This window comes from Nicotiana tabacum, chromosome 11 (assembly GCF_000715075.1).
Source record: "Nicotiana tabacum cultivar K326 chromosome 11, ASM71507v2, whole genome shotgun sequence".
Classification (NCBI taxonomy): domain Eukaryota; kingdom Viridiplantae; phylum Streptophyta; class Magnoliopsida; order Solanales; family Solanaceae; genus Nicotiana; species Nicotiana tabacum.
Genome location: NC_134090.1, coordinates 20,952,207 through 20,958,596, shown reverse-complemented (window position 1 = coordinate 20,958,596; position 6,390 = coordinate 20,952,207).

Below are 6,390 nucleotides of genomic sequence, written 5' to 3'. Positions count from 1 at the left end.
GACCTAAATCTGGGCTCAAGCCCAATCCAACCGTCCCAGCCCAAACGGATAATCACCCAATACCCGGCCCAAACCCATGTTTTGACCCGGTCGGTTCCCCCCCCAGTACCATACGACGTCGTTTCATTAAAATTGATCTGGGTCGTTGATATTGCCTAATCCAACGGATCAGAACGGGGGGGGGGGGGGGTAATATATATGTCCAAATGCTACCCTACCCCCTCATTTCATCGTTCCAACACCCCATCCTCAGAAACATGCCCCCAAACCCTAGTAGCCGCCCCAAAATCCCACCACCATCCGATGGCGGCGGCGCCTCCGATGACCACCATATTCACACGTTAAACTCCTCATTCCTTCCACAATCCCAATCCACAACCAACTTCGTTCGAACACACTCAAAATCCCTCGAATCTGAGGTTGAAGTCACAAACCCTAGCGCCGCCCTCATTTCCTCCGGTGGCGGCGCCGCCTCTGTTCACCACCAAATTGACACCATAGAACCTCCATGACCCCCTGGTACCAAATCCACACTCCGTTCCCTTTGAATTTTGCTAGAACATCTCGAATCTTAAGTCTAAGGTTCGAGCCTCAGAAGCTAAAGCCAAAAATGCGCATGCAATGGTGTTTTCCCAGTTCTTATGAGTGTTCTGGGCCAGTTCTACCATGGAATGGTATTATTCGATAAAGAACAAGTAGTTGACGATATTCGGGGTTTAAAGCGGAAAGTCAGTCGAAGGGTCGAGCCCGAGTTAGTGAGTTTCTTTCTTTCCTTTCGTTTATGCTTGTGATTCCTTCATCTTTCTTTCATCTTCTCTTCTTCTCTTTCACTCCGCCTAATTAAAATAAAATTGAACGAGTTTTCTAGCTGAGATCGAGTACTGTCCATTTTGTTCCGTCTCAATTTTCCGTTCCAAATTGGTTCTGTGATCTTTGTTTGTTCGGTCTAGTTCTTTTGTTGACAACACGATTAATTTCTGATTTCATTTTATTTGTTTAGCCCTGTTAGTTTAAGTAGGATTATATGACAATTTAGTCACTTAGCTTAGGTTTTAAGTTTTCTGAAAGTTGTTATAGTCATTTTCCTGCTGTTTTCCATAGTCTGCTCAACATGGGTTCATTTCATTTGGGTTCTGAATTCATTTCATAAACCATTCTAAAGAAATTCGAATGGATTTCTTTCGAGCCCAGGTCTGATTTGATCATTAGATCATTTGACCCATGACCCATTTGAGGTCCCAGGGGTAATAAACAGGGTTGTTAAGGGTAATATGGGTAGTATAGGTAGGAGTATTATATAACTGAACTAGGAAGCTTCCTAGAAGTTGGGGTGGGGGCTATTTTGAAATTTTGAGGTTTACACTAGGGATTTCTAAGCTAAAATGAAAATTTCAGAAGGTTTTAAGTGCAAATTTTGAACTCTTTGAGGCTGCCCTAGTAGCTTGCCTATAAATGCATTGTTACTTGAGGCTCAATTCAGATTTTAAGGGGATAAAAAATACAAAAAATACAAATGGCTGAGCTCTTTTTACTGCTTCATTGAACTTCTTCAGAAATCTTTGATTTGGTTCAATTTTTGAAATAATCTGGACTTATCTGAGTGTGGAATGGGAGGAATTTGGTCTTCGGAAGTTGGTTTTTGAAATTAGCCTTAGTGTTGTTCGATTAGGAGCTGTTTTGGACTACTTCATATCATTTTTGGTTAAACTGGGCTGTTGGTATTGAATCCTGCCATATTGCTGCTGCTATTTATTGCTTCTCACCTTTCTTTTCCTCTTTGCAAATTCCAGGTACATGCTCTAAAACCTGTAAAATGTGAATTGCTTGACTTGAAAGGTGAAATGGAAATGGAGTTGATGAGCTTGGCCTTAGTTTGTTAGTCATTAGTTCATCTCTTTCTGTTTTCTTCCTCTGAATCTCTAGTCCCTGAATCTGAAGAAAAGGTTCTTGTATTTAATAGGGGTTTGGTACCTTACTTGCTTTGATAGCCATGTAATGTGAAACTTGAAGTTGGATTTTCTAACATTATGCTAGATTTGGACTGTCAGGAGTACACTTGAGTACATAGTACTAATCAATTATGTGTGTATTGATTATGGACTGGGGCTACTAGTTTAACTAATTAAATATGTTTGGTTTGAATGTATGTTTCATGGCTTTGGCAAATGTAAGGATTTGATATTGAATGTGAGAAAACAGAGTGTGCTCTCAGTTTCTCCTATATTGATTGGTTGAGCCCTTTGTGAACTTAACAAGAGTTTTGAATTGGTTTGTTTGTTTATGAGATATTCATTCTTTAAGTATAACAGCATGGATGCCTCATTATGCTTTGTCGTGAAAATTTGCAGCATGTTTCCATCAAATATATGGGCTTTGTTCCCACGAATTGACTAATGTTTCAGTTTTAGATTCTGCATACTATCGTAATCAGATGCGAACATAAGGCTAAAGAGAATCAGTGCTTGATAGTATAAATGCAGAATTGGTATTAGCCCGTCCCTCACAGTGATGGCTTCCGTTTAATTTGGTTTAGCTGTTTTCGCTTGTCATGGTCTTGTTCTTGAGCCCAAAGTTTTATTGTTGCTAATGTTAACTAATAGGGGTGGCCCAGCTTCTGAACTTCTAACGCCTTTCCCCTTTCCCTAATAGTCGAACACCTAAACCTTAAATAGTGTTAGTTTAATTATTTGTGGTAACTAATTTGAGGCAAGCTACAATTAGATGCTTAGTAACAAATGACTCTTGTGTTAATTTCATAATATAGATGTAAAATAACATATATTCGTAGAGAAACCTTTAGGGCCGTTTAAAAATACTATCGTGGTTGTGGACACGTTCGCATGACATGATTACGGTTTCTAAAAAATAAATTGGAGTATGCGTTCGCGCAACTTCGAACAACTCCCTTCAACTATAGAAACAGTTGCTAATAGGCCACTAATCAATTTTAAAAGTTCCGAAGCTTTCCGTTTATTTAGTCATGGCCATCATGTTAATAGCCTAGATAAAAATATGACAAATGTTGGTAGTTTGCTCTAGGCACATTTAATACACTATCATGACCGCGTATACGTCCGCCTACTTCGGCCAAACTTTTTAAATAAACAAAGCGTTATTAATTATGGACACGTTCGCGTGACATGATTTTTGACGCGCCAAAGGAAAAGAGTATATGTACGCGTAACTTAACTCTTTAACTACGAATATTCAAGTGATTTAAAAGCGGTAAAGGGTAAATGCGCATAGGATCCAAAATCAGTAATTAAATAATTTTAATAAGACAAGTATGATCAAAGCGACCGTGCTAGAACCACGGAACTTGGGAATGCCTAATACCTTCCACCGGGTTAACAGAATTCCTTACCCTAGATTTCTGTGTTCGCAGGCTGTAGAATAGAGTCAACTTCCTCGATTCGGGATCCTAAACCGGTGACTTGGGCACCCTAAATTATCCCAAGTGGCGACTCTGATATTTAATAAATAAACGATCCCATTTCGATTGTCCTTTAATTGGAAAAACTCCCTTGTATTTATGCCCTTTACAGGGTGTAGTAAAAAGGAGGTGTGACAGCTCTGGCGACTCTATTGGGGACCGAACCCAGAATCTCTGGTTCAGGGTTCAGAATTCGAGCTTGTTAATATGATTTTGCTTGGCTTTACTTATTGTTGATATTATTGTATTCTGTGAATCTTCTGTGCTAAATGTTATCTGTTTACCGCTTTAATATTGTTTGAATTGTATATAACTGTCTTCTTACGCCACCCATCTGAGTCTTCTGAAAATGGTGCATACGTTCGCGTAGCCCACTTTTTGTAGAAATTATACCAAATAAGCGAGGCTGGGCAAGCGACAAGGCCGGGTAGACTTCAGTGCTCCCGGTACGTTGCCCCCTCCTCAGCCGCAGTTGTCCGCTCGGGTACCCCCAAGTCTAGACCAAAACCCCAGGATTTAAACCTAGAAAAACACAGCCCCACGTCGGATCCCTAGTAGGAACGTTTGTTTGCATCATGTGCATTTGACTTAGGGGACTCAACACATGGGTTGGGTCCGCCTAGGACAGGTATGCCCGAAAGAACAGACCATCCTGATGCATTCTACGTGCTATGTGAACATTTATTTTGGCTTGCATGCTGACCGACCAGGGAAAATAAAGCGAAAAAAAAAGGAAAACCAAGAGTGATATAGGGAAGGAAATAAAAACCAGTTCTAAACATCCCGATATTTAAAAACGTCCTAAAACTCTGCCCAAAATTTTCAAAAAAAAAGAGTTATTTTTAAAATAGTCAAACACTATATTCTTTCAAACGTGTCAAAACTGACCGAACTACGGAGGTCTGATTCTCACCGGATGTGGGATACGTAGGCAACCTACATAAGGTTCGGCCTTATTTTTGAAAAATAAGAGAAAAGGAAAACAAGAAAAGAGAGTCGGTGGTCGAGTGAATGCAATCTTGATTTTGGTCAAAATAAGTCGATCCAGCTTCGACTATGTCTTAAACCGTTCTTGCCGAGGTAGCCTCAGAGTAATTTTCAGTTGTCGAAAGGCTATTTTCGTAAAAGAATGAACAAGTTTGTGAGAGGTCATAAAATAATTCCCCCGGCATCAAAATTCGCGTGAAATTGGAAAGGGGCTGCATTTGCAAAAACGGCCATTTGGCTAAAGTTGGCATATAGGGGAAGATATTATGGTTCTTTTCTTATTTTAGTTTCTCTTTTTTCTTTTCTTCTTCGAAAAACTGTTTACAAAAGGGTCAACTCGAGTCAAACCCTAACCTTAATCTTCTACAGGAATAGTGAGTACCATCCAAGAACTGCCAGAAGTGGTCAGGGAATAGGCTCGGCTACACTTGCGTATGTGGTGGAATGATCTAGACGAAGATGGTCAGAAATGGGTGAAAAAGCACTTGGGTGCTCTTATAGACATCTTTGAAATCAAACCACGGGAAGATCTGATCAAAGCTTTGGTAACGTTCTGGGATCCTGTCCACAATGTCTTTCGTTTCTCAGATTTCGAGATCATCCCTACTTTGGAGGAGATAGCCGGGTACATTAAATTCGGACGGGACTTGAGGAAGCAACAACTCATATTTCCAAGGTCTCCATCGGTGCACAAGTTCTTTGACCTCTTGAATATTAGTAAATAGACAAATATGGAACGTGTGAGCAACGGGTGCTGTGCTTTCCATTTCTTATACTTCAGGTTCGGGCATTCTGCTGGTTTTGAAACGTATGAAAAGGGTCTAAGCAATAAACAAAACAAAGGCCTTTGGCAAGTTCATCGTCGGTTCGCATTTATTATGGCATTCTTGGGGATCATGGTTTTCCCAAATGAGAGAGGGACAGTGGATATTCGTATGGCTAGAATTGCACAAATCCTTACTACAAAGGAAGATCATACACTTTCCCCGTTGGTGCTGGCAGATATCTATCGAGCATTGACTTTGTGCAAAGCAGGGGCCAATTTTTTGAAGGTTGCAGTATCATTCTGCAAATGTGGTTGATCGAGCATCTTCGCCATCATCCCAGATTCATGAGTTACGGTTCGAGCCCAAACAACTTCTTCATTAGTTATGAGGAGAGGATAAAAGACTACAACACACCAGAAGGATTTGAAGCATGGGTTTCTCATTTGAAAGTTCTTGACGCAGGTCAGGTTGAGTGGACTATAGGATGGCTCCCTAGGACAAAAGCCATCTATATGACTGCTACCAAAGGATACCTGAGGATAATGGGCGTAAGGAGTATTCAGACATATGCACCGCAGAGGGTCTTGAGGCAATTGGGAAGGTATTAGATTGTGCCTGAAGATGAAGATCTAAGCATCCAGGTCATAGAGTTGCATCCAGAAGCCGCATTGCCTGAGGCTGTAGTTCAGCAGGATTGGAATAGTTGTCGGTATCTAAAAAACGGCACCCAGGTACCAGACATCGCTAAGGGGGAAGTAGATCAAAATTATGCTGCTTGGTTTGAGAAAATCTCTTATGTAAACAACGAGCCAGAGCCCGAGAGGCCCACCGAAAGGCCTCATGTTCAAGCCTTTGATGATAAAATTCAAGAGAGGTTAGCTTGGGGGGAGAAGGAAAAGGAATATAAGGCCATTATCCACGATCTGCGAGAAGAATTGAGAAATTTCACCTTCAACAATGATTTGCAGGCACAAGAGGCCGAAGGTGAAAAGAGAAGATTGGTGCGAGAAAATGAGGCCCTCAGAGCTCAGGTTCGACAGTTGAAAATTGAAGCCGAGAACCCGAGGCGAAGCAGGAAAGATGAGAGGCTCATTTACAACCTCACTCAAAAGGTACGTGACTACAAAGATGACCTGCAGAAAGCTGAGTTTGAACTAGCAAAAGCACGGGCAAGGTTGGCTAAAAGCGACGAAGGGCGTGCAA